This window comes from Eubalaena glacialis, chromosome 3 (genome assembly GCF_028564815.1).
Source record: "Eubalaena glacialis isolate mEubGla1 chromosome 3, mEubGla1.1.hap2.+ XY, whole genome shotgun sequence".
Classification (NCBI taxonomy): Eukaryota; Metazoa; Chordata; class Mammalia; order Artiodactyla; family Balaenidae; genus Eubalaena; species Eubalaena glacialis.
The window spans coordinates 163,518,828-163,540,377 of record NC_083718.1 but is presented as its reverse complement, the minus strand read 5'-3'; the positions used below and the strand labels follow the sequence as shown (position 1 = coordinate 163,540,377).

Here is a 21,550-nt window from a genome sequence, read left to right as displayed (position 1 = left end):
ACAATGAGTTGGTAGTGTTTTTTTCTCAGTGATCTTGAAAACACTCAGGCCCTCCTTTTACTAAGTAAGGTTGGCCCTTTCAGCTTCTGGTAATTATATGTTGAGCCACGTTGCAGCTAGGTTGTGTGGTGCGCTTAAGCTCCTGTTTTTGCTCTTCACGGTTTTGATTGGAGTTTAAGCCTCTGTTCTCTTGCTTCTGTCAGGGGCATTTACTAATTTCCTGGCCTGTAGGAGCCCTTTCAGGCCCATTGGCTTGGTTTGCAGTATCTAAGAATGTTTATTCCAACTTTTTTTGCTACTTCTAATAAAATATTATTTTTCCTTCCAGAACTCCTCAGTTCCTGGAATAAATTACACTGAATTTCTGATTCTTTGTCTCCAGCTTTTGGGGCCTTCCATAATTTGACTTGTCCTGCATACCTAACTATATCCACTGTGATTGGTTCTCTGCTTCATTTGGGCAGGTCTCAGTAATCCTTCCCCCTGGGTCCTCATACCTGCCTCTGTGTCTTTCTGTTCTCTCTTCCTGGAATGCCCTCTCCCTTTCTCTCTGATTCTTCAAGTCTTACCTCTTTCTTCTTAATTAAAGCCAAGCACGAGCCCTGTGTCCTCCATGCAGCTTTCTTCCATTCCTCTATCAGACATTCATCTCTCCCTTCCCTGATCTCTTAGAATGTCTACCTTATAATTAGTCCTTTAACTATATACTGTTTTGTGTTATTCTTGCATTGCCTCATGTCTGTTAGAATTGTTTCCCTAATGAGATTTTATACTCTTACGTTGTAGGGACTTTTTATACTTCTTTTGCATGTGGTCGATTGGCAGGGAATTTCTCTCAAGAGAAAGGGCAGTCATAGCACTTTCAAGTCATATTTTAAAACAATTCTATTTTCATATTGTAAAAGTAGTATGTGTTTAATGTAGAAAATGGTAAAAAATACAGGACAGTGTATAGAACTTCAGATAATATGCCTTCCGTCTGTGTGTGTGTGTGTGTGTGTGTGTGTAGGGGGAGTGTGGAGAGGCAAGCCAATTAACAGATAGATGTGCTTTAGCTGGAGAGAATGCAGCTCTCAAGGATAGGCCCTTTTTAGCCAGCCTGGGATCTGATACCTTAGCTTGCTTTTGGCTCCATAAATTTGTGTTACATTGTGAGTCTGCTTTCACTGGGCCCAAACACTTATTTTTCTTTCTCTGTTCAAAACTGCTTTCTTCTGTGTGACCATGTGTCAGTCATCAGGGATGTATGCCTGTTATCAAGAATGATTTGGGTTGTTGCCTAGGACAAGTTAATTAATTGGTCAGTCAGCATCTTTCTTTTGGGCGAGGGCTTTGCCAGCTGTATTGCTGGCTTCCCTCTTACCATAGCAAATTTCTCTCATCATTTTTACTCAGAAATGTAAACACAGTTCCTTTGTGTTGATGAAAAGAACAAGCTTGCTTGAAGTGTCTTTTGGAGTTCAGATGGTTTCAACCCGCAGGAGCATGTTGGATTGAGATATATAGGAAGGGATTTTTTTTTTTGGCTGTGTTTTTCAGTTGGTCACCAACAATGAATAAGCTCACTGTGTACACTGTATTCTACCAGTAGCTATAAGCAGACACTGTGTTGGGGAGTGTGTTAGTGGGGAGGTGGGGGGCACTTAGGGGCATTGAAAAAATACTAAGATTAGGGGTGGAGGGAAAGAAGGTCCTGTGAATGTTCATACGGGGAGCCTGAGTTTTATGCAATGGACAGGATTAACGTAGTGGCTGTGTAAATGATGGATGAGAGCGGAGACTGACTCTCTAGGAGGTCACTGTTCTAATTGAGTCAAGAGGTTAGATTAAGGGATATTAAAGAGGGAGGGGCATATTTGAGAGACATTTTGGGCAGGTACAGGGACTTAAGTTCAGATACTATACTAACATTGCTAACTCTTTCTAGAAGATTTTGCCTTAAAAAAAAGAATTAACTACCCCTCATGCCAGGGCTATTCCAAAACAAAGTCTTCTTGCTTGTATAAAAATCTTCTTCTAAACATTTTACTCCATTCTGAACTTGTTAGATAGGACTGTACCTTTGAACCTATGACTTGAGGTTGTGTTTCTTGGTCTTTACTTCTCATTTAAACTAACAATGCTAAGTGCCTCAGAATACCTATTCTACCCATTCTCTGGACAACCTTCATTGTATGCTTCCAGGAATACCTGCCAAGAATTGCATAAGAAATCCTCTTAAATCCCTTCTAAAATCTTCCATTATATCTTGAAGTGCTAATCTCCCAGGGTGTCAGGGGGCTTGTTTGGAGGATCCATTCATTCATTTAATTAATAATCATTTATTGAATGTGTCTACTCTGAACCAGGCGTTAGGCAAGGTGCTGAAGGAACAAAGATATTGTCCTTGCATCTCTATGACCTTACAGTTTTACAGGGAAAACATATTGGTAAACTGACAATTACTGTCCATTGTAGGGAGTGCTATCGAACAGATGAGTCTGGTGCCATGGTAGTGAAGAGTAGTACCCATGACAGCCAGGGTGGGAAAGGGCCAGGGAAGACATCCAAGAGGAAATGACTGAGCTGTCACCTAAAGAGTTCAGAACTCTGGGCAAAAAGTTCAGGTAAAGGGCATTCTGGGCAGCATGAACAGAAGTAGGGATGAGAGAGCCTTAGGAGAGGAAATATGGGATCTTAGTAAGGTTGGAGTGCAGGATGTGAGGGAAGGAGAAATGAGATGAGGTAGGAAAAGTAGGCAGAGCTAGAATGTTGACTGGCTGTGTATATCATACTACAGAGTTTAGACTTCATCCTATAGGCTTTTGGGAGCCATTGAAGGATCTTAGGCAAGGAAGACTAGGGTTGGATTTACATTTTAGAAATATCCCTGCTCTGGTAGAGTCGTGAAGGAGGATTGGAGAGGGGCAAGGCTAGTGACAAACCAGTTAGGAGGCTGTTACAGTAATTTAGGAGTGATTAGAGTGTAAACTAAGGTTGTGGACCTAGTAATGTAAAGTGGACAAATCAAGAAACGTTAAGGGGTAAAATCCACGTATTTATTTATTTATTTTTTTGGCTGCATTGGGTCTTTGTTGCTGCGCACGGGCTTTCTCTAGTTGCGGAGAGCGAGGGCTACTCTTCGTTGCGGTGTGCAGGCTTCTCATTGAGGCGGCTTCTCTTGTTGCAGAACACGGGCTCTAGGCGCGTGGGCTTCAGTAGTTGTGGCTCAGGGCTCTAGAGTGCAGGCTCAGTAGTTGTGGCGCACGGGCTTAGTTGCTCCGCGGCATGTGGGATCTTGCCGGACCAGGGCTCGAACCCGTGTCCCCTGCATTGGCAGGCGGATTCTTAACCACTGCGCCACCAGGGAAGCCCCCATGTGTTTTGATGCCTATAATTGAATGTGGCATATGAGGGAAGAGGGAAGAACCTAGGATGACTTGCAGGTTTCTGCGTGGGTGGGTGGTGTCATTAACTAAAATTGGGAGTATAAGGAGAGGAAGGTTATTTGCAGTGACATGGTGGCAGTGCTGGTGCAGGGGATGGTACTGAGTTCAGCTTTGGTTGCGTTGAGGTTGAGGTTTCTGTGGGATGCTGGCAGAGGTGCCCTGCAGTAGGTGGCTGTATACAATGTGGAGCTCAGGAGAGCTATAGATGGGGCAGCTGTCAGCTTCTGGAATCAGAGCCACAGGAGTGGATGGACCAGGAGATTGCTGAGCAGGTGTGTGTACAGTGAGAAGAGGTTTGAGACAGAAAAACTCTGGGGAACTCCAAAGGGAGGGTGGTTTGGGGAACAGAGGAAGGGGATCCTGTGAAGGAAACTGTCCACCGAAAGGGAGTGGCCAGAGATGTAAGAGGAAGAGGAGAGAAGTGAGTTCTAGAAGGAAGGTGTGCCATACATTGTCAGATTATATAGAGGTCAAGCAAGGTAAGGGCTGCAGGCTCTGATAGAAAGGTCACCTATCCTGGAGCATTTTCAGTGGCAGTGTGGGAAGTGCAGTCCAGAAAGCAGTGGGCTGGGGAGTGAATGAGAAGTGCGTTTTGAAACCTAGACTTTGATGGAACAGAGAGGAGGAAGGCATGACTATGTAGAGGGGGATGCAGGGTAGAGGGCGTTTTGTTTGTTAATTGTAACGCAAAAGAGACTTCAGCGTGTTTAAGTGCTGTTTGGGAAGAGTCAGCAGAGGAAAGAATAAAATTCAAGGGAGGGAGAGAATAATCAATGAGAGCATGGGATCTGGAGTCAAAAGAGGAATGTGTCTGATGAGAAAGATAAGAGGGAGGAAGGCAAGAATGCAGGTGGTCAAGTTGGTTGATTAAAGGCGAGGGAATTTCCCCTGATGGCTCCGGTTCTCTCTGAAAGTAGGGGGTGAAGTTATCTGCCGAGAGTAGGGGCTGTGTGTGTGCGCGAGTGCAGGGGTGCATTCTTTCGTTCTTTCCCTCTAGCCCCGGAAGCACTCAACAACCTGAGTGTAGATACTGAGAAAGCAAACAGGTGGATTGATCCAGGATCCAAGTTTTCCAGTGTAGGTTTGATGGAAGAATAAGGGGTCCTTACAGAATAAGGTGTCTTTCTAAACAACAAAAAAAGTAACATCTGCTTTGTTATAGATTGTATTCTCTGGCTGACTTGTATTTTGTGCCCCCAGCAAAATTGTAAGCTCTTTCAGGGCAGGAACCATATATGTAGCTTTTGTATTCTTTTTTATCATTTACTAAAGTGCATGTCAGAAATGGATTTTTCTCTATTGACTTAATCTGACTTTTGTGGTCAGGGGCATCTTGACTCTTGACATAGAGAGAGGCTTTTCTCACCTGTGGTCTTTAATCCTCATCTCACTGTCTGACATGGAGAGTGGCTTAGCATCGGCATACACCTCAGGGGCTAGCTTCACTTACTCTCCCCAGGGCAGTTGAGTTTAGGAATGTTTGTGCTTTCCATGAAGACTGCAGGGTTAGTATTCCCTATTCTATTTGGACCAGGCTTGTGAAGATCAGGTTCTTTGCAAGACTAGACAGAGTGGCTGTTGTGGAGGATGCAGCCTCCTTTTTGTTTATTTTGGCAGGCAGACAGCGAATGGGGTCGATTTGTTCGCATGACTCAGAACCTTCCCTGCCTTACCTTAGCAGGTTCAATATAATCACTACTTTTCAAATCATGATAGTGTCCTTCAGAGTTTATCTGACCTTTATATCTACAAAGTGTATTAGTTACCCTTTCCTTTGTCCTCTACTTGCTTGGGTTCTTCACCTTCAGTCTACTATAGAGGATATTTCCTAGTGTGTTAGGTTACCTTCAGAATTGACTTAGGTCTTACTCCTTTGACCCACTCTACCTGCTTTAGTTGTTAACTGGTATGTTCTCCACATTGTGACTTGTTTTCTGCTCTTTGTTTTGTAAATTTGGACTCTGTGTTGGGTAAACTTGATGTGAGTCACCCCTGGGAGTGGCAGGTGTGTCTCCACTAATTTGGAGAATCTTTGATCTCATTTCTGTCCCTGGTTTGGCTGATCCGGTACAATTTCTCTCTAAGTCCTGCAAGAGTTGTGTGTGTACGCTTGTTTGTCCCTTGCCTCTGGTTTCACAAAGTGCAGTGGACGGTCTACTCCAGGGGAGGCTGCTTTGCATGTATGGACGCCCTCTACTATCCTTGTCATCACCATCAGCAAAAATGCCTCTGTTAAGAGCCTCTTTGAATGTAGTACAGTATCTAACACTGAATAAGTAGAGTTCATAAACCCTCTGTCTGCCCCCAGGAGTTGTATACAATAGATGATACAAATGACAAAAGACAATAAAGAATGTGTAAGCAGTTGAACAAATAATAGATGGTTGCTCCTCACGTAGCTATCATCTTCCCGGTAGATGGTTTCCTAAAAAGTGACCTCGTCCAGAGGGAAAGGGGTTTGACAGAGTCAAGCTTACCTTCTTTTCCAACCAGAGTGACAGGGAGCTCCCATCCATGGCCCTTCGGTGCCAGGCAGTTCCTTTCAATGTCCTTTCTAGTCATGCAGGACCTTATTGCCCTGTTCCCTCTCCATACAGCTGGGTCAGGATCCTAATGGGGCCCTCACTCTCCGTGACCTGTGGCTGGAGTGGTAGGCAGGAGAACACCTGGAAGACCTGGGTCCTCTGTACAATTGTAACGTGAAGAAATTCATCCCACACCTACTGCAAACGCTCGTGTGCACACAAACACCAGAAATGAGCCATGGGGTTAGTGTTGGGTTGAAAAGAAGCTGGTCTGGCCTGGTCTGGGGTGCCTCTGGGGGTAAGAATGTAGGACCCACCCCAGCCTCTGTTGGTTAGTTTCCCAAACGGAGAACAGGAACCAGACTAGTTCAGGTGGGGTGCTTTGAGATCCTCACCTCTTTCAGAGGACTGATTCATTGTTTTTATTGTTATTATTTTTAATTAGTATAATAACACTATTCATGTAGTACTGCCTTTATTAGGAAGAATGGGCGTCTGTGAGGGACTGGAATTTCCCTCCACCTTCCCTGTGGAAGACAAAGCTAGAGGGAGCATTAGATTCCCATCGCTCAGGCCTCCTCAGCCTTTGGGCGGCTCCTGGGAAGGGGTGAGGCGGTGGAGGCCCTAGCATGAATATGCCATTGAGAAGGGATGAGAGGCAGGAGCTGATGTAGCTGTGGCACAGTTGGTGTGTTAATAAGAGACGATCGGTGTGGGGGGCACTACTAAGGGGGCTAATAGAGGCAGCGTATAATCTTTGTGGCTGTCGTTAGCTGCTTCCCTTTGCCTTTGTCTAAAAGCAGAGCCAAAACCCCTGCATTCTTTCCTCCTCTACCTCCTCCTGTTGATTACATCTCATTTTCTGACTTGTAAAGATGTATAATACCTTCAACAAATAGGCTTGTGACGATATGGAAAGTTGAGTAAATAAAAGCTCCAGAGATTAGAACGCTGAGTGGGGATGGATTTTTTTTTTTTTTTTTTTTTTGTCTGTGTTGGGTCTTCATCGCTGTGCGCGGGCTTTCTCTAGTTGTGGAGAGCGGGGGCTACTCTTCATTGCAGTGTACGGGCTTCTCATTGCGGTGGCTTCTCTTTGTTGCAGAGCATGGGCTCTAGGCGCTCGAGCTTCAGTAGTTGTGGCTCGAGGGCTCTAGAGCGTAGGTTCAGTAGTTTTGGCTCACAGGCTTAGTTGCTCCGCGGGATGTGGGATATTCCTGGACCAGGGGTCGAACCTGTGTCCCCTGCATTGGCAGGCGGATTCTTAACCACTGTGCCACCAGGGAATTCCTGGGGATTTGATTATTGTGTTTAAGTATAACAAGTGTTTTTCTTGCAATTCATCACAAACCAAAATTGCCTTGTAGCATTTCTTGGTTTTTTTTGTTACTTAACTTTTTGTGTATATTTGTCTGAACTTTCCAACCTAATTGTGATCTTGTTCAGGGTGTAGATTGTGTCAAATGAGATGCATATGACGTACTTCACAAACTGAACCACTTTGCAAATGGTGGTGGTCATATTTCTTTGTTTTCCTGGCAGCTTCCAGCACCCGTCCCACAGACATCTCAAAGTTGATACGTCCCAAATGGGCATCATTGTCCTCTTCCCTACTCCCAGACCTGCTTCTCTTCCTGGGTCCCCCAGCTCAGTGAATGCTTTCCTCACCCATCCAGTTGTCCAAGCCAGGAACCTGGGCTTCATGCAAGTCTCCTCCCTCTCCTGCATCCTGCCCAGGGGGCCAGTCTTTCAGCAAGTCCCGTGGATTCCATCTCCTACAACTCTCTCCACCTGTCATCTCCTCCAGCCCCACTGCTAATAGATGAGTTCAGGGCCTTATCTCTTACTGGAACTGCTGTGATTGTCTTAACTGCTCCAACGTCACTCTTTCTTCCAAACTCCTACCTGAAAAAAAAACTTCCAAAAGTGCAAAACTAATTATGTTTGCTAGTATGTTAATAAGAGAAGATAGTGTGGGGGCAGTTTTAAGGGAGCTAATAAGGCAGGAAATATTTGTTGCTGTTATTAGCTGTTTCCCTTTGTTTACATATTTGTCTGAGAGCAGAGCTGAAGCTCCTGCATTCTTTTGTTTATTAACTCTTGTATTCCTAGCACCCAGAAGATTGCCTGGTATATAGCAGGTGCTCAGTAAATATTTGTTGAATGAGTGAACTGGAAATGATCAGTTCAGCTCACTCCTGTTCCTTGGAAGGAAATGAAATGAGGCATGGGAAGGTGTAGTAACTTGCTCAAGGTCATGTACCAATTGGTGCTACAGCCAGATCTCACCAGGTGAGTGGTGTTTTTTTATGAAACCATGCTTAATCACAGTTCCTTTGTGTGATTTGATACTGATGTGCATTATCAGCTTAACTGTATATCCCTGTGAGCAGGGGTGGGGAGAGGAAACTAATATGTATTAAGGCCTTACTAAATGCCAGGTGCTTTATCTCATTTAATCATCACAAATAGCATCCTATGACAGTCCAATGACATTGGTAGATATTACAGACGAGGAAACCAAAGCTTAAGGAACCTAAATAAGTCCCCTGAGGATCACATAGCTGGTAAGTGACTGCACTGGGTTTTGCACCCAGGCCTGCTGAACTCCACTGGCCCTCTTACCTTAAGGGGCAGTATAAATTTTGATTTTGTAGTCTAAGTTGCTTTAAGATTTTCAAGTCAGACTGCTCTTGAAAATGGTCTGATTTGAACTGCTCAAACAGAGTTGCAGTACTGTTTACCTTAAGATAACCCCATGGAACAGTGGGGTCGTGGTAATAAAGAGGAGTCTGCAGGGCTCTTGAGTCAAAAAACAATCCTGTGCTCTGGGTAGTGCTGTATCCCTCCATTCAGTTATATCACGTATAACTGAATTTCACAGTTGTTTTCTAACCCAGGCATCCAGGACCACTATAGAAAGGCTCGTGCAGTGCAGCACTTCTGAGTATGTTTGGTAGAGCTAGTAAACACTAAGAGCACAAACAAAGACAATGCCTAAAATGTAGGACAGGCAGAGCAGGAGAGGACTGAGCCGGATTGAAACTAGCTGTTTCTGTAGTAAGTAGGCAGACCGTAATTACCTGTGTTGCTCAGAGACCTGAGCCGAGAGTGGGGGTGGGGAGAGGTCACACCCATTATCTTTGGAGAAATGATGGGAGTAGTTTCCAGTTTACTCCAGAAACTTTTGCTCACTGTTCAGAGTCACAGTAGTCATGTGGACTTTGAGGTGGCACCTTGTCACCCCAGATCATCCAACCATAAGGTTAACATTTTTTTCGTTAGAGGTCTCCTTAGGTACCGCAGCCGTTCATTTTGAACTCCCTATTAGCTTCTCTCGGTAGCTTTGTGTAGCCTGCCTTAGAAAGGAGAGTGGAGACTGAGCTAAGGGGCCCAGGAGGGGAGAGGAAGGAATAGTGAAGGTGGCAGAGAAACAAAGGCTTAATTAGGAGGTTCCTCTGTCTTTTGGGAGTTAAAATCCTTTTCATTAGCTGATTGCTGAGATGAGGGTGGAGACCCAGGAGGGGGAGGAGGAGGAGTTGTTGTAATGGAAGCAGAATAGTTAGACACTTGGTGGTGATCCAGGACCAGCAGCATCTGTAGCACCTGGGAGCTTGTTAGGAATGCACAGTGTTAGGCTCCACCCCAGACCTGGTAAATCAGTTTTTATTTTAGCAACATTCCCAGGTGATTCCATGCACATTAAAGTTTGAGCAGCACCGAGTTGGTAATAAAGTGGTTCAGTGTAAGGGGTTTTGGAGTCTGACAAATCTGGGATTGAAATCCAGTTTGGCCACTGAATAGCTGTGTGACCTTGGATGAATTCTTTAACCTCTCAGTGTCTCAGTTTCTTATCTGCAGAATAGGGGAACTCTCTACTTCATAGTGCTGTTGGGGAGAGTAAATGAAATATTGGTTCTTTCTGCAATTGATGGTGTCTTAGATTTAATGAAGTTTAGTAATGGCTGTAACATACCAAGTACTGAGCCTGGTACAGAGTAAATAATAAATGTTATTACTAATAACTAAGGCAAATTTACAGGAACAAAGAGCCTCTTTCTCTTTTTCCTCTCTCTTTATCTCTCAATGAGTGCATTTGTCTGCAGTTTTATAAAACTATAGTCAGTGTGTATATACTCTTTGGTGTTTTACTTAACATTATTTAATAATAGTTAACAAACATAATGCTTATTAATGTGCCAGGCACTATTTTAAGTACTTTATGTATATATTCATTCAGTCCTAAGAGTAACCATGTGAGATAGGTATTACTATCTCCGTTTTTAGATGAGGAAACAGAACAGAGAGGTTAAGTGACTTGCCCAAGGTCATGCAGTTGGAAAATTGCAGAGCCAAGATTTGAACTGAGGTAGTCAGATTCTAGCATCCATGCTCTCTATTTTCATGTACTATGTGATGGAATGGAAATCAGGAGACTTGGATTGGATACCTAATTCTGACACTAGCTTATTTGTGACTCTGGTCAAGTCAATTTACTTCTTTGGGCCCATTGCCTTACTGTAAAAATGGGAGAACTAGATGGGATTTATAAGGTCTCTTCATTGATTCACTCAACATGTAGTGATTCAAATCAAAAGTTTGGTAGAAAATCATATCTAGGGAATTGGTTCAACAGTACTTGTTCAAGCAGATTGGTTTAGTTAAAAACAAGGGTTCTGAATTTTGGCTCAGCCACTTTCTGGCTGTATGATGTTGGGCAACTTACTTAACCTTTCTAAGCATTGATTTCCTCACTAGTAATGGGGAGAATAGTTCATACCTTGCAGGGATGTTGTGAAGTTTGAATAAGATAATGTGTATTAGCACCTAACATGTGAGGCACGCAGTAGATACTCAATGTACAAGAGTTCTCTTACCTTCTTTCTTTTCATCCAGCAATGGTTAGGGAAGCAGATATACCAGATTCAAAAGGAGTAAGAATCTATCTTGGTCCTAGTGTCTTTTTCCCACAAGGGTATTTTCATTGTTGGGAGATGAGAATTAGCAGAGAAAAAAGTATACGTAGAGTCAGGTCCTGTCATTTATTTTATCTTTTAATTTTTAAAAAAAATATTTATTTATTTATTTATTTGGCTGCGCCGGGTCTTAGTTGCGGCACGCGGGATCTTCATTGTGGCTTGCAGGATCTTTTAGTTTTGGCATGCAGGCTCTTAGTTGCGGCATGCGGGATCTAGTTCCCTGGCCAGGGATTGAACCCGGGCCCACTGCATTGGGAGCGTGGAGTCTTTTTTTTTTTAAACATCTTCATTGGAGTATAATAGCTTTACAATGTTGTGCTAGTTTCCACTGTATAACAAAGTGAATCAGCTATGTGTATACATATATCCTCATATCCCCTCCCTCTTGCGTCTCCCTCCCACCCTCCTTAACCACCCATCTAGGTGATCACAAAACTGATCTCCCTGTGCTATGCAGCTGCTTCCCACCAGCCATCCATTTTACATTTGTATACATGTCCATGCCACTCTCTCACTTCGTCCCAGCTTACCCTTCTCCCACCCTGTGTCCTCAAGTCCATTCTCTATGTCTGCGTCTTTATTCCTGTCCTGCCCCTAGGTTCATCAGAACCTTTTTTTTTTTTTAGATTCCATATATATGTGTTAGCATGCGGTATTTGTTTTTCTCTTTCTGACTTACTTCACTGTGTATGACAGACTCTAGGTCCGTCCACCTCACTACAAATAGTTCAGTTTCGTTTCTTTTTATGGCTGAGTAATATTCCACTGTATATATGTGCCACATCTTTATCCATTCATCTGTCGATGGACACTTAGGTTGCCTCCATGTCCTGGCTATTGTAAATAGTGCAGCAATGAGCATTGTGGTACATGTCTCTTTTTGAATTATGTTTTTCCTAGGGTATATGCCCAGTAGTGGGATTGCTGGGTCATATGGTAGTTCTAATTTTAGTTTTTTAAGGAAACTCCATACTGTTCTCCATAGCGGCTATATCAATTTACATTCCCAGCCACAGTGCAAGAGGGTTCCCTTTTCTCCACACCCTCTGCAGCATTTATTGGTTATAGAATTTTTGATGATGGCCATTCTGATTGGTGTGAGGTGATACCTCATTGTAGTTTTGATTTGCATTTCTCTAATGATTAGTGATGTTGAGCATCCTTTCATTTGTTTGTTGGCAATCTGTATACCTTCTTTGGAGAAATGTCTATCTAGGTCTTCCGCCCATTTTTGGATTGGGTTGTTTGTTTTTTTGATATGGAGCTGCATGAGCTGCTTGTATATTTTGGAGATTAATCCTTTGTCAGTTGCTTTGTTAGCAAATATTTTCTCCCATTCTGAGGGTTGTCTTTTCATCTTGTTTATGGTTTCCTTTGCTGTGCAAAAGCTTTTAAGTTTCATTAGGTCCCATTTGTTTATTTTTGTTTTTTTTTTTTTAAATAAATTTTATTTATTTATTTATTTATTTATGGCTGTGTTGGGTCTTCGCCTCTGTGCAAGGGCTTTCTCTTGGTGCGGCAAGTGGGGGCCACTCTTCATTGCGGTGCGCGGGCCTCTCACTGTCGCAGCCTCTCTTGTTGCGGAGCACACGCTCCAGACGCGCAGGCTCAGTAGTTGTGGCTCACGGGCCTAGTTGCTCCGCGGCATGTGGGATCTTCCCAGACCAGGGCTCGAACCCGTGTCCCCTGCATTGGCAGGCAGATTCTCAACCACTGCGCCACCAGGGAAGCCCTATTTTTGTTTTTATTTCCATTTCTCTAGGAGGTGGGTCAAAAAGGATCTTGCTGTGATTTATGTCAAAGAGTGTTCTTCCTATGTTTTCCTCTTAAGAGTTTTATAGTGTCTGGTCTTACATTTAGGTCTTTAATCCATTTAGAGTTTATTTTTGTGTATGGTGTTAGGGAGTGTTCTAATTTCATTCTTTTACATGTAGCTGTCCAGTTTTCCCAGCACCACTTATGAAGAGGCTGTCTTTTCTCCAGTGTAGATCCTTGCCTCCTTTGTCATAGATTAGCTGACCATAGGTGTGTGGGTTTATCTCTGGGCTTTCTATCCTGTTCCATTGATCTGTATTTCTGTTTTTTGTGCCAGTACCATACTGTCTTGATTACTGTAGCTTTGTAGTGTAGTCTGAAGTCAGGGAGCCTGATTCCTCCAGGGAGTGTGGAGTCTTAACCGCTGGACCACCAGGGAAGTCCCCAGGTCCTGTCATTTTTAAATAACCCACCTTTTGATTTTAAATTAAAATTCCTTTAAAAAATACATAGCTTATAATAGGATAAATGCCAGTTAAAAAAAAAAAATGGTGTATTATTACTTTCCTGGGGCTGCCATAATAAAGTACCACAAACTGGCTGGCTTAAACAACAAAAATTCATTGTCTTACAGTTCTGGAAGCTAGATGTCTGAAATCAAGGTGTCAGCAGGGTTGATTTCTTCTGAGGGCTGTGTGGGAGGATCTGTTCCAGGCCTTTTGCCCAGCTTCTGCTAGCCTCAGGCGTTCGTTGGCTTGTAAATGGCCTTCCTCTGTGTGCTTTCACATCACTTGTATGTGTCTGTCTTTGTGTCCAAAGTTCCCCTTTTTATAAGAACACCAGTCTTATACTGGGTTAGAGTCCACCCTAGTGACCTCATTTTAACTTGATCATTTGTAAAGACCCTATTTCCAAATAAAATCATGTTCACAGGTGCTCCGAGGTAGGACTTCAGCATCTTCTGGGGGACACAATTCAACCTGTAACAGATAGTTTAGTTTAGCTACTTCTAACCTGGAGAGAAGAACATGTATGAAATTAACTTTTGCTTGTCTCTTAGCACTTATTACTAAGATTCTTTTGGTAGGGACACAGGGAGAACCCAGGTTCACACCTCGTCCTGCTAATTCTGCACCTTGGTTTTGGCATCCTTTAGGAAAGAGAGAGGAAATGGATCTGGTACATAGCGTTGGTGGGAGATGACTTCCTTTCATGAGCCGAATGGATTAATAATAATAATAGCTCCCATTAGTTGAGTTTTTACCGTGTGCCCGGGACTGTGTTAAGCAGTTTATATACACTAGCCCATTTAATTCCCATAACAATCTCATGAAGTAGATATTATTATTATCATCATCATTTTACAGAGGAGAAAAGTGAGACTCAAGCCAGTGAAATAACTTGCCCAAGGTCACATCTAGTAAACGGTAGAGTAGGAATTCAGATCTAACTCTGTGGGACTACAGAACTCCTGCTCTTAACCACCATGTTATACATCTCCTTGAATAGAATTGTCTGGCCCGAGTCTCCTTCTTTTCTCTAAAAAGTCCTAGTTCTGGAAACATGCCAACTGAAGGGTCAGGGGAGTGACCTTTACGTGCAGTCTTGGGAGCTCTTATTGTTTGTGAGTGGGAAAGGGAGTGTGACTTTAGTTGGCACTTTTTACCTAGTGGTTTAAGTCTTGCCAAGGGGCCCTAGTCAGGTGTGGGACATTGTGAGTTACTTTAAAACAAAAAATACTGCTCTAGAACTGAAGAGGAAAAAACACAGGCTTTCTATGCTTACCTAACTCTCTTTCTTATTACTGCAGAATTACACGTGCTTATTGTAAATTTGAGCAGTACAAAGAAAAAGGTAAAAGTTCTCTTTTCTAGTCTTTCTCCATCTAGTGCCACTGGTTAGGGTAACTGGAGTTTAAGTTTAGTTTGTATTCTTTCAGCTTTTTCCTTGCCAGTCTTACTTTTTTTTTTTTTAATTTTTTATTTATTTTGGTTTTTTTTTTTTTTTTTGGCTGCGTTTGGTCTTCATTGCTGCGCGTGGGCTTTCTCTAGTTGTTGCGAGCGAGGGCTGCTTTTCGTTGCGGTGCGCGGGCTTCTCATTGTGGTGGCTTCTCGTTGTGGAGCACGGGCTCCAGGCGCGCGGGCTTCAGTAGTTGTGACACGTGGGCTCTAGAGCGCAGGCTCAGTAGTTGTGGCGCACGGGCTTAGTTGCTCCGCGGCATGTGGGATCTTCCCGGACCAGGGCTCGAACCCGTGTACCCTGCATTGGCAGGCGGATTCTTAACCACTGCGCCACCAGGGAAGCCCTTTTTTTTTTTTTTTAAATGGAAGGTTAGTTGATTTACAATGTTGTGTTAGTTTCTGGTGTACAACAAAGTGATTCAGTTATATATGTATACATATATATTCTTTTTCATATTTTTAAAAATTAATTAGTTAATTAATTTACGGCTGCATTGGGTCTTCGTTGCGTGGGCTTTCTCTAGTTGGGGCGAGCGGGGGCTACTCTTGGTTGCGGTGTGTGGGTTTCTTATTGCGGTGGCTTCTCTTGTTGCAGAGCTTGGGCTCTAGGTGCGCGGGCCTCAGCAGTTGTGGCACGCGGATTCAGTAGCCGTGGCTCACGGGCTCCAGAGTGCAGGCTCAACAGTTGTGGTGCACAGGCCTAGTTGCTCTGCGGCAGGTGGGATCCACCCGGACCAGGGCTCAAACCCGTGTCCCCTGCACTGGCAGGCAGATTCTCAACCACCCCACCACCAGGGAAGTCCCTCATATTATTTTTGAATATACTTTATTGTAAAGATATTGAATATAGTTCCGTGTGCTATACAGTAGGACCTTGTTGTTTACCTGTTTTATATGTAATGGCTTGTATCTGCTAATCCTAAACTCCTGATTTATTCTTCCCCTACCCCCTTTCCCCTTTGGTAACTATAAGTTTATTTTCTATGTCTTTGAGTCTGTTTCTGTTTTGTAAATAAGTTCATCTGTATCATATATATGTTTTTTTTCTTTTTTCTTTTTTTTAAAATTTTTTGGCTGGGCTGTGCGGCATGTGGGATCTTAATTCCCCGATCAGGGATCGAACTTGTGCCTCTTGCATTGGAAGCACAGAGTCTTAACCACTGGACCGTCAGGGAAGTCCCTGTATCATATTTTTGATTCCACATATAAGTGATATCATATGGTATGTGTCTTCTTCTTTCTGACTTACTTCACTTAGTATGATAATCTCTAGGTCTATCCATGTTGCTGCAGTGGCATTATTTCATTCTTTTTTATTGCCGGGCTTACTTTGAAACTGCCCCTCACTCTCCTTTACTCTTTCATGTTGGTCATGTCTCTTCTTATCTCAAAGCCTGACCTCTATTTTATTTATATCTGTATTATTTATTTATTTATTTATTTACTCAGGGTGGCATTCACCTACATACCCTGTAAAAAGCAGCCTTTTATTGGGAAGGGCTATGTAGGAGAGATAGGCTGTAGATTGTATGCCAGTATAGCATATGGCCAAAATTTCTTAGTAGAAGACATGGTCTCTCCACACCCTGGCTACTCACTGCATTTCTTTCCTTATACCCCTGTAATCCTTTGCTGTATTCATACCCCTCTGCATGCAGTTTACTCACACTCCAAATTGTTTCTGGTTCATTTGTCTTGTTCATATTACTGCGTCTGTCTGCAGAGTCCTCCTAAATCTATTCTCTTGAAAAACTTATCCTTCCTGACTCAGTCCAAATGTTATGTTCTTAATGATAACTTTTTGAGTTCTTTTGAGTGAGTGAATTAGCCACTCTCTTCTCTCTGCTTTAATATTCCATGCATGCATATATTATTTTTTTAATCATAGCATTTATTTTTAATGCAAATGTTTTAGTATATTTTTCTTATGTTTATTAAGTAAATAAAAAACCCATTATGATTATTATTGCTTTATGCAGACAATATTCATTTAGATTTACCAAATACTTACCTTTTTTAAAAGTTGCTTTTCCTTTCTCCTAGCATGTCCAGTCTTCTGTTTGGGATAATTTTCCTTCTGCCTGAAAGCTCCCTGTACTAATATTCTGTAGTGTGGCCTGCTGGGTGATATATTCTTAGTTTATATTTGCCTCATTTATTTTTGTTGCCATATATCTGGCTTTCTTTGGGGCCTTAGTTTGGTATTTAGGACTTGTGCCTCTGCTAGAGCCATCCCCTTTTCTGTAAAGTCTTTTCTCACCTCGCCTAATGAAATCCTCCTTGTCTTTGGAGCTCAGATTGAGTCCTCCCTTTTCCCATTAATCCTTTGCAAACCATGCTAACCTGTGATAACTCATTCTGCTTCTGAACTCACAGTGATAATTTCTATCACTCATTGGCCAGTTGACCATGTATATCATCAGTTGTATTTTATCATTTGTTATTTAACTTCCCGTGTATTTGCCCAATTAGATTGTGCTCCTGGGGCTCACAGATTATTTGTCATTTTGCCTAGCACAGTGCCCTACATTTAGCAGGTATTCACCAAATGTCAGTGCGATTGGATTTTCTTAGTACTTCACACCCTGTTAAAGATCAGGTGCTCAGAGCCGGAAGCCTGAGGGAGCATTCAACTGATGACATCATGTTGGCTGCCTATCACGAGGGGTGTGTGCCACTGAGGAGTGTTGGCAGATGAAATACTTGTGCAAGAGCTTATGCTTCCTCCTCATGAATGGGATTCAGACTCCACATTGGGGAAAAGAGATAGTAAGTGTAGGAGGAGGGCTAACAAGGGGATGGAAGGGAGGATGCTGTATCATTAGATATGAGGATATGACTTTATTAAAAACATAAATAAAAGGATGGTGTAAGGCAGAGAGAAGCTTCTTGGAACCAGTAGGCTGACTAAGTAAATCAGCTTCTCTGGCGCTAACCAGTTATTGCCATTCATTTTCTTTGCCATAAAACTGTACCACCCAGCTACTTGCTTTCTCATTATGGTGAGTCTGGAGAGAGAGCTTAGTTTAGAATTAGGAAATCCAAGAGAGATGCAAAATAGTCAGAGTGGGCAAAGGGGTGGGGGTATTCCTTTCATTTGTCTTTCCAGCCCTAGGCCTTGGGGCTGCCAGAATCTCCTTGAGTTTGCTAGTAGGGGTTGCTACCTGAGTAGTATAAAACCTCTTGTTTCTACCCCTACTTCTTCCTTTTGCCCATCTTTCTTTCTTCCTTCACCGATGCCCGCCTACCGCACACACTAGTCATCAGCCTCATCTCTGAGGCCCAGGTATGCAGTGGACATTCTGCCGTTAACTGCCCAGGCCTTGAATGTAATCTGTCTTTCTATCCTCCACTCCTCTGCCCTCCCCAAATGATAGGAAGGTAGAGAAAAGGAAATAGAGTATGATAGTTCAAACTCTTCTGTGGCTTAGAGAGCAGAATGGTTTTTGTTTTTTGTTTTGTTTTTTTTTTTTGGGTCGCTCTGTGTGGCATGCGGGATCTTAGTTCCCTGACCAGGGATCAAACTCATGCCCCCTGCATTGGGAGCATGGAGTCTTAATCACTGGACCGCCAGGGAAGTCCCAAGGGCAGAATGTTTTGATTGCTTGATTTAGGGGTTTTGGGGTCTCCTAATACGAGAATCTATTCTTTTGTTGATAGAAAGGCCTCACTTCATTCTTCATTCTTTTTCTGTGAGTAATGTGGACCTAGAAAAAGTCTTGTGTTGAGGGTTTGGTACCTGCCCCCGAAGGGAAAAAGATCACTCTTGGACTTGATTTTTTTCCGTTAGTGGTTTCTCATTATCAGAAGTTGAAAATTAGTGCTTTGAACGGAGTATAGAGTATAACAGTATAAATATAGCTAAGACCCTAGTACGTTTATAGTGATTGGGATTTGTTTTTGTTTTTTGGTTTTTTTTGGCTGCATTGGGTCTTTGTTGCTGCGCGCGGGCTTGCTTTATTTGAGGTGAGCGGGAGCTACTCTTCTTTGCGGTACGCGGGCTTCTTGTTGCAGTGGCTTCTCTTGCTGCGGAGCACAGGCTCTAGGCACGCGAGCTTCAGTAGTTGTGGCACGTGGGCTCAGTAGTTGTGGCTCACGGGCTCTAGAGCACAGGCCCAGTAGTTGTGGCGCACGGGCTTAGTTGCCCCGTGACATGTGGGATCTTCCCGGACCAGGGATCGAACCTGTGTCCCCTGCATTGGCAGGCCACCACTGTGCCACCAGGGAAGTCTGGGGCCTTGGTTTTAAAAATACCTTTTTAAAGTACGTTGTTTTAGGCTAGATGTCTCCCTACTTTTTGTGGGATGATTTAGCTGCGGACTAATCTGGAGGGAATAACAATACTAAATGACTCTTAAGTCATCAAACATTGTGATGTTACTGAGACTGTCTTGGTGGGGAGAGTTTTGGTCCACAGGAATAATATGGGTTTCCTTTCTTTCCCTTCAGATAAATCCTCCTACGTGTCCCATTCTCTAGCTATGGGAGGGATGGACAGTGGGGAAAAGTTAGTACACTCATCTCATTGTTCAGGTCATTTCCTGGGTGCGGTTCTGCAGAGCTTCCTCTGAGAGCTGACTCAGGAGTTCTCTTCCATTGTGGTAGTGTTCTTGTTTTTACATGCCATACCAATTTATAGCCTTGGCATTTGGGACAACATCATTTGGAGGTGTCAAGTTGGGAATGAGGAAAGTAAAAATATTTTCAGAGGTTCCTTGAGAGGAAGGTTTCTTTCATTGGGCACACCAGTTCTCCCTAGATGCTATGGCTTGAGAACTGAAGCATTCTAAGCGTATGTTCTTCCTTTTTGATGTCACTGATCCCTCTGAATAACAGTTATTTGTTTGTCTTTCTGTGCCCCATGAGACTGTGCATCTTGAGAGCTAACATCTCATCCATCTTTTTGTCCCCAAAGTTTAGCGCAGTGCCCAACTTGAAGTAAGTGTTTACAAATGTATGTTGAGTTGAATAATGGAGGGAGGCTTTAAATGCATTGTGTGCCAGCAGATGCATGCCTAGCATATTGAGTTGGGAGGCATTAGTAGAAAGCGGAGATAGGCGAGAGAGATAAGAGATAAGAGAGAGAATTTTTGTGAATAGGACATAGGGAATTTTTGTTGCTGAAGAATTTATTGAGAAACAGTTGTTTTGCAGTCTTCATTTATGTGAGAAAGCATTTAAAAGTTGAGCATTAGGGGACTTCCCTGGTGGTTCAATGGTTAAGACTCTGCCCTCCCAATGCAGGGGGCCGGGGTTCGAGCCCTGGTCAGGGAACTAGATCCCGCATGCCGCAACCAAGACCCAGCGCAGCCAAACAAACAAACAAACAAATAAAGAAATAAAATAAAATTAAAAAGTTGAGCGTTAGTTCCATCTGACTAGCTAATGACCTTTCATAAGGCTTCCAGTCACTGACCTTTGTAGCAAGGACTAAAGATACGTGCCTGTATCTCTTAAATGGAGGGATTCAGCTAAGGGAGGGGATCAGGATTAGATTCTGCATGGGAAAGAAAGCATTGAGACCCTGCTAGCCGGCACTGTGGAAATATAAAGCTGTTATTATGATGGCTGCTGTTGGCAACAGAAAGTCTCAGCCTCTTCCCTGGTTTGTATTCCACACCCAGCCACAACCTCAGATTGGGTGGATGCAGACTTTAAATATTGGGGTCACCTGTACCTGTTGGCAAATGTCCCTTGTGGTTTCTCTGAGTATTGTGCCAACATTACTTTTTGGCTCTTTCCTACATCAGGAAAAAGTAGGAAGTTTGTGGAGTTGTGCTTTTGGTTGGCATTAGGGCATGAGGGGCCTTCATTTTCCACTTCTAACTAGTAACTATCTTAACTAGTGAATAGCTATAACAAAACAGCCCTGGCTTGGAAATTCTTACCTAGGTAGTGACTGAAGCTTGAGAGGAACTCGGCTTTCCTAAGCCCCAGCGTTGAGAAGAGGGCTGTCATTTCCCTGACATGGCTGGGATCCTGGTCGGCTGATTTCCTGTCTCTATAGGGATGTGATTCCTCCCCCTTCCTTCTGGAAGAATGGGTGGTTTTTCATTTCCTGTTGGATAGCATATTTTCTGAGTACCAGGAGACACTTGCTGGCTGTAAATCATCTGGGTTGTGGGGTGGGATGGAAGCCGCTTTTGTTTTCAGCAGAACTGCTTTCGTCTGAGGGATATACATACACACGAACCCAAGCTTCCCCGTGCCCCCGGGAGAGACACAGGGCCCCGAGGGATTGTTTTGAATCCTTTCCTGGGCTGTGCCTACTTGACCTGTGGTAGTGGAGCCGCTTCTCCCACTTAGGCCAGAAGAGCTTGGTCCCTCACGGGGCCGGCATGCCGTGGATTCCACTCTTGCCTCATCCTCTGGTCAGCCCTTTTGGTGCCTGAATCTACCGGGGAGCAACTGTTAGTCCCTGGTGGAAGTGACACCATTCTTGGAATGGAACCTGGCAGGATGCCCCTGACAGAGTGACACAGGCTGGGACTGGAATCTGGCCGTCCAGATTTCCTGCCCTCTGTCCTTACTTGCAGCTTCCTCTCTGGTGGCGTGGGAGCTGGTCATTAACAAGCGGGGCCACCTGTGGACCCACACAGCTGTTTCTGTTCTGCCCATCCAGACTGGCCTGCTCCTCATCCATCTGGAGTGAGAGCAGAAGACAGAAAAGGGAGGAGTGGGGAGGTAGTCATTGTGATCCCCTTTGCGTCTCCTGGAGTTTTGCTTAGTGTCTGGGGACCTGGGGTTTAATTTTGTGACACACTAACTCTTTAGGTATTTTTTTCTTGACTTTGGAGAAGTCCTTAAAAATTCTTACAAAATAGGACATTGCTTGGTAGGTTATGAGAAATGTCATTTCTGGGTTTTGTGTGTAACACAGCTTTTCTTAGTGTGCCAGGGTTTAC

General features: G+C 43.5%; 1 protein-coding gene across 8 annotated transcripts in view; it reads left to right on the top strand.

Moving 5' to 3' along the window:
* Positions 1–21,550, top strand: part of MACF1 (microtubule actin crosslinking factor 1) — a 339,529-nt gene that overhangs the window by 19,403 nt on the left and 298,576 nt on the right. The window contains exon 1 of one of the 8 annotated variants that reach the window (XM_061184458.1): positions 8,222–8,242. The exons of the other annotated variants lie outside the window; for them this stretch is intronic. The gene's annotated coding sequence lies outside the window, so the exon portion shown is untranslated. Of the gene's footprint in view, positions 1–8,221; positions 8,243–21,550 lie in introns of those variants that run through there. 8 annotated transcript variants of the gene reach the window in all.